Source organism: Fukomys damarensis, unplaced genomic scaffold, assembly GCF_012274545.1.
Source record: "Fukomys damarensis isolate Sample0158 unplaced genomic scaffold, DMR_v1.0_HiC HiC_scaffold_13, whole genome shotgun sequence".
NCBI classification, from domain to species: domain Eukaryota; kingdom Metazoa; phylum Chordata; class Mammalia; order Rodentia; family Bathyergidae; genus Fukomys; species Fukomys damarensis.
This window is the reverse complement of record NW_022900925.1, coordinates 36,875,177-36,880,455: the sequence shown is the minus strand read 5'-3', so window position 1 is coordinate 36,880,455 and position 5,279 is coordinate 36,875,177. Positions and strand designations below refer to the sequence as shown.

Here is a 5,279-nt window from a genome sequence, read left to right as displayed (position 1 = left end):
CCCCATGTGCCATGTGCCCCCGCAGCCTCCCCAGAGCTCCGCCGGGCCTGGCACCCTGCCCTCCCCCCGGGACGGAGTCGACCCGACTTGGGAAAGCGGGGCGCCCGGCCCGCCCTCCTTGCTGGGTGGGAGACTGCGGCGTGCACTGTGCAAGCTGCTCAGGGAACAACTCCAGGGGGCACCACTCTGTGCAATGCTTCGCCGGTTCCCCATGTGCCCCCGCAGCCTCCCCAGAGCTCCGCCGGGCCTGGCACCCTGCCCTCCCCCCGGGACGGAGTCGACCCGACTTGGGAAAGCGGGGCGCCCGGCCCGCCCTCCTTGCTGGGTGGGAGACTGCGGCGTGCACTGTGCAAGCTGCTCAGGGAACAACTCCAGGGGGCACCACTCTGTGCAATGCTTCGCCGGTTCCCAGCAGATGGCAGCCGAGGCTTTGTAGGAAGGGGTGACTTTTTCTAACTCACCCAGGCCGCCCCGAGAGAGCCTGTTGGTGGCCCGTCCCCCACCCTCGCTCCGGTCAGGCTGGGACCTGGGAGGAGACCTGGAGGAGCATTCCGAGCAGAGCCCCAACTCCTAGCTTCCGTCTGGGGGGGGCCTTCTCACCCCCGCCCCCAAAGCTTCTGCTGGTGCGGGCCGGCGTCAGGGTGACCCGCTGCGGAGGTTCCTAGAAGACTTCAGAGCAGCCAGACTGCAGCGCAGCTCCCGGACCCCCTCTCCGCGTCTTACCCCAGGGAAGAGGTCTTCACCTCGCAGGGGATGGTGGCCTCCTACTTGGCGCAAGTGCAGCCTGCTGGGGCGATGGAGGAAGAAACGGGCCCGGTGCGGACCGCTGGACAAACCAAAAAGTTGCGAGCCGATGCCACCTACTGGCCACTGTGAAGACTGCAGCAGGGCGGGGCTTGGAGCCTGGGACCAGAGCCTGGGCTTCTCGGAGGATGGGAGCCCAGAAAGTGTGCAGACCACACCGACTCCCACCCCTCAACCCCAGCACCCACCGAGCCCCCATCTCTCCTGTTGTGTCCTCCCCACCCCATCGCCGTCGGGGGTCATTCAAGGAGACAGGAGTGGACAGGACGCACGCACTGGGCTCCGGGCCTGGGCTCCTTCCTGGGCACAGAGATGGCCAAGGCCTTGCTCTCCGCCGGGCGCTCCCTGCCTGCTGTGGGAAAACAGGAACCTAAATGGATCCATCTGGGAAGTGAACAGGTGCCGTGGCGTCGGAGGAGTTTCAGCCGGACACCGGGAGGAGCCGGTCTGGGCGCTGGACACCTTTGCTCAGGTGACCCTTGGGCCACCTCTTCATGGCCAAGCAGAGAGCACAGGGGTCACCTTTGTCTGACTGGGCTGGACCCGAACCCCAGCTTTGGCACCTGGACTCACCAGGGAGCCGGAAACACGTTATTTAAGCCCTTTGTGCCTTGTCTGCAAAGCAGGGCCTTGCAGTAAGAGAGACGGGCAAAACACCCACCTGTAGTAGAGTTAAAGGCTGCCCTCTCCCCCGACTTGCTGGAAAATGCAGGACCCGGGTGGCAGGAGAGCCACAGGTGGTCAGACCTGCATCTCTCCACTACTTGGAGGCTCCCAGAGGACTGGCCGCAGCGGGACAAGCCAGATTCACATGCGGGAGAGCTGGAATTGTTTTGTTTTGTTTTGTTTTGTTTTGGTACCAGGATCGAATTGGGGTCCTTGCACTTGCTAAGCAGGCACCCAAACCACTGAGCTAAATCCCTGGCCCCAGGAGAGCTAGAAGGACTCTCAGAACATTTCCCCATCTAGAAAATGCCTCCCACAGAGCCACTGGGGGCAAAAAGCCCCGAGGGCCTGGCTGAGAAGACTCTGGAGCCCAAGGAGTGGTTGCAGGAGCCGTGTTGCCTCCTGAGAACCCCAAGGCACGGCCTAGCCCTCCTTCCCGGCCACCTTTCCCAGCCCAGGGCTCAGCCAGAAAATGAAGCTGTGCCCCAGCACCCCGTCCCGGCTGCCCCATGCGTGGATGGGGAAAATCCGCCACTCCCATCCTCCTCCCACCACACCTGTGCTGGTTCGTGGCTCGGAGTCTCACTGGCACTGAGCGGGCCCCCTCTCTGGCAGGCTGGACTCCAGTCTGCCTCCTGACCCTGCACGTGTAACCCTGTGGTATGGGGTTGGCCCGGCCCGTCCCACTGTCCTCGACTGTCCACTGTGTCCACACCGAGTAGGGGCACAGCTCCCTACACCGGCCGTCCCCGAGCACAGCTGCCCTCCCCCTCCAGGGTCCCACCCTGGCAGGGACCCCATCAGCAAAGCCAGGCTCTCCATAGCAACCCCACAAACACAAGCAGGCCTGGTCCAGCCTGGGTGCTGGGCGTGGGGCCCAGGTCCTCCCCAAGATGGGTCAGAGGTGGGGCAGGGGGAGCACGATGCAGAGCCAGAACCCGGGTTCCTCCAACACCTGCCAGCTTTGAGGCTGCATCCCCTTCGTCAGCCTCAGTTTTACATCTGCACAAGGGGGAAAGGGCGGAGAGCTCAGACACCCTCTAGCTCTGCAGTGCCAAAGTCTAGGAGTTCGGGCTTTCTTTTCTGTGGTTCCAGGCCCAAGGTCACCCCCAGCATCTTTCTCGTTAGCTGCAGCTTGCACAGGACACCAGCAGAGTAAATGGTGCTGCACCTGGGAGAGTTCTGTCACCAACCAGAGAAGCTACCAGACTCCCCTAGAGCACACAGCCAGCCACCGGTGCAGCCGGACGTGTGCCAAATACACCTCCTGCCTTGGCACCGCGAGCCATGGCCCGGGACTGCTCTCCGTGACTGGAGGGAAGGGCTGCCTGCTGCGGGTGGCCCTGATGTGGAGACACCTGTGCCTTCCCTACACTCCTGGAGGCCCTGCTCCCTGCTCTGCCAGTTCGGGAATGAGGGGCCACCACCCTCTCAGAGGGACCACTGGACCCAGGGAGTTTCTGAAGTTCTCACAGAAACCCCCCAGAGGGGTCTGTAGACCCCCAGGAAGAGGGCTTGAGCTGCAGAGAGGCCCCGCCACCCCTGCACACACAGCCTCCCTATCAGTGTGGGTCTCAGCACAGGCCCCTCTCTGTGGCCCTGCCCCTCCCGGTCGGAGCCTTCATGCCTCAGCTTCTCCCTCCTCCTCCTCCCTGGCCGGACACCCTAACAGCACTGGGAAAGTAGGACAGGGCCCAGGAAAGGAATCAGATTGCTACAGAGGAGCACAGGGAGTAACTGCCTGCCTGCGTTCACTCATCTGCAAAGTCCCCAACTCACAGGATTGTCACAAGAAGCTGTACACGGGTGTTGAGTACTTGTTTTGGAGCACACACCTGTAATCCCAACACTCAGGAGGCTGAGGCAGGACTATCTCCAGTTCAAGGCCGGCCTGAGCTACATAGAGCTCAAGGCCGGTCTGGACTACAAAACCAAAAAAAAAGAAAAAAAAGCTTGCTTTCAGTTATGCTTTATTTAATAAATACACAAAGAAAAACAGGAATGATACACTGCACATCCACTAGATAGGTGAAACTTTAAACCCTAACAATACCACTGAGCCTAATCCTGACCTGTTTACTTCTTAGTTAGCAGCACTTGCCTGGGCAGTATTCCTGGAGTCGAACATCTCCCATTTCTGCGCATTTTTGAGTGTTTGTTATACTTTCTTTTTTTAAGAAAAAAAAATCTTTGCTTCTTTTTCCACCCATGCTGACTGTCAAGCCCGCTGCCCGGGCTGGATTCCTGCTAACGGGTTCCAGGCATCAGCACGGCCGCAGAGCCCTCCTGTCCCATCCTAGGTGAGTGCCCACAGGGTGGCACGGTGATGGGACGAGCGGATCCACGTACAGTGCCTCAGAGCACGCCAGCCACGCAGTGGGTGCCCACGAGTGGACGTTTCGGCCGTGGCCAGCCAAGGAAGCAGGATCCTTGTGCCGGACCCTGGATTTGCAATGAAAAGCTCTCCCCCGACCCTCAGATGCCCTCCACCGTAACTGAAGGATGAGCTGCACAGGTAAGGCCTTGACGCAGGGGAGACTGGGGTCACTGGTCACCATGGCAACACCAGAACCCATTTTATACGCAGGGCTCCAGGCGGCAGACGACTGGCTCGGGACCCCTAACTGTGACTGCGGACAGACACACAGCTCAGGGCACCAGGCTGCTCCGCCGTCTCCCTGAGGCCCAGCTCCGGCACCAACCTGGAGGCTCCGGACCCCTCCCTCAGGTGCTGGGGATGCAGCCCCCGACTCCAGTCTAAGGCAGCATGGGGAGCAGCCCAGTGCCCACCAGGCTTCCCACGGCAGCGCCATGGGGCCTACGGTCCTTGGCTGGAGACTGTGAAGGGGGCTCGTAAAATGACCACTGAGGACCGGCGGGAACTGCAGGGCACGGGCACAGAGCCCCAAATCACAAGGCCCCGTGTTCTCTCCTGGAGCCTGGATCCCCTCCCGTGGCCCCCACTGCTTCCAGATGGGGGAAGCCGGGCAGCCTGCAACAGGCCCAGATCTCGAAGTGTAGCTGCAACCCCTGCACGCACCCCCTGTGCGCACCCCAGGGTCCTCTGTGAAGCAGGGTGCTGGTCCCGTCTCTGCACAGGGTGCTGAGCAGATGAGTGAAGCGATCTGTGTGAGTGGAGAGAAAAGCAAAGTGGAAAGTAGGGCACACGGACGGCCCCGGGGACGGCCTCTGGTGCTGGTTCCCAGATTCTACGACGCTTAGTGAAAGGGGGCAGAGGAGGAGCCACAAGAAAGAGACCTGCAGCTGGCGTGGTGGCACACGCCTACAATCCCAGCACTTGGGAGGCTGAGGCAGGAGGATCACCGCAAGTTCTTGGCCAGGGCTACACAGTGAGTTCAAGGTCAGCCTGAATTTCAGAGTGTTTCAAAAAAATGAATGAGAGAGAGAGAGAGAGAGAGACGTGGAGTCAGGGACAACAGAGAGGTGGGAAGGAGAAAGGACAGACAGCTCTGATGAAGAGAAAACGCGGAGATCTCAGTCTGGGCACCATCGCTCCATCCCTCCCTCCCTCCGAGGAGGAGCGAGATGGTAGCCACCAAACTCACCGATCTCAGAGCCCACCGACCCTCCAGGCCTGCCCCCAGCAGCCCCCGAGAGGCCTTTCCAGGCCAGGCTAGGGCAGGGCCTGCAGCGAGTGGTCCCCTCTTCCCCACACTGACCACACGTGAGCTCACAGGCCAGCGTCTGAGGTGGCAGCTGCTTGGGACACCGGTCCCCCGCCTCTAAGGAATGGGGTCCTCTGTCCTCTTTTGGGCCGATGATCCACCCCTGGGCTCCCGGTCTCTGTG

The 5,279-nt window shown here is 61.3% G+C and overlaps 1 long non-coding RNA gene across 1 annotated transcript in view; it reads left to right on the top strand.

The window, feature by feature from the left end:
• The window catches only part of LOC104855981, a 5,443-nt gene extending 1,068 nt beyond the window's left edge, over positions 1 to 4,375 (top strand). Inside the window, exons 2-3 of the long non-coding RNA XR_004517023.1 lie at positions 3,694 to 3,985; positions 4,058 to 4,375. This is a non-coding gene — a long non-coding RNA (uncharacterized LOC104855981). The remainder of the gene's footprint in view (positions 1 to 3,693; positions 3,986 to 4,057) is intronic.
• The last annotated feature ends 904 nt before the right edge of the window (positions 4,376 to 5,279 follow it).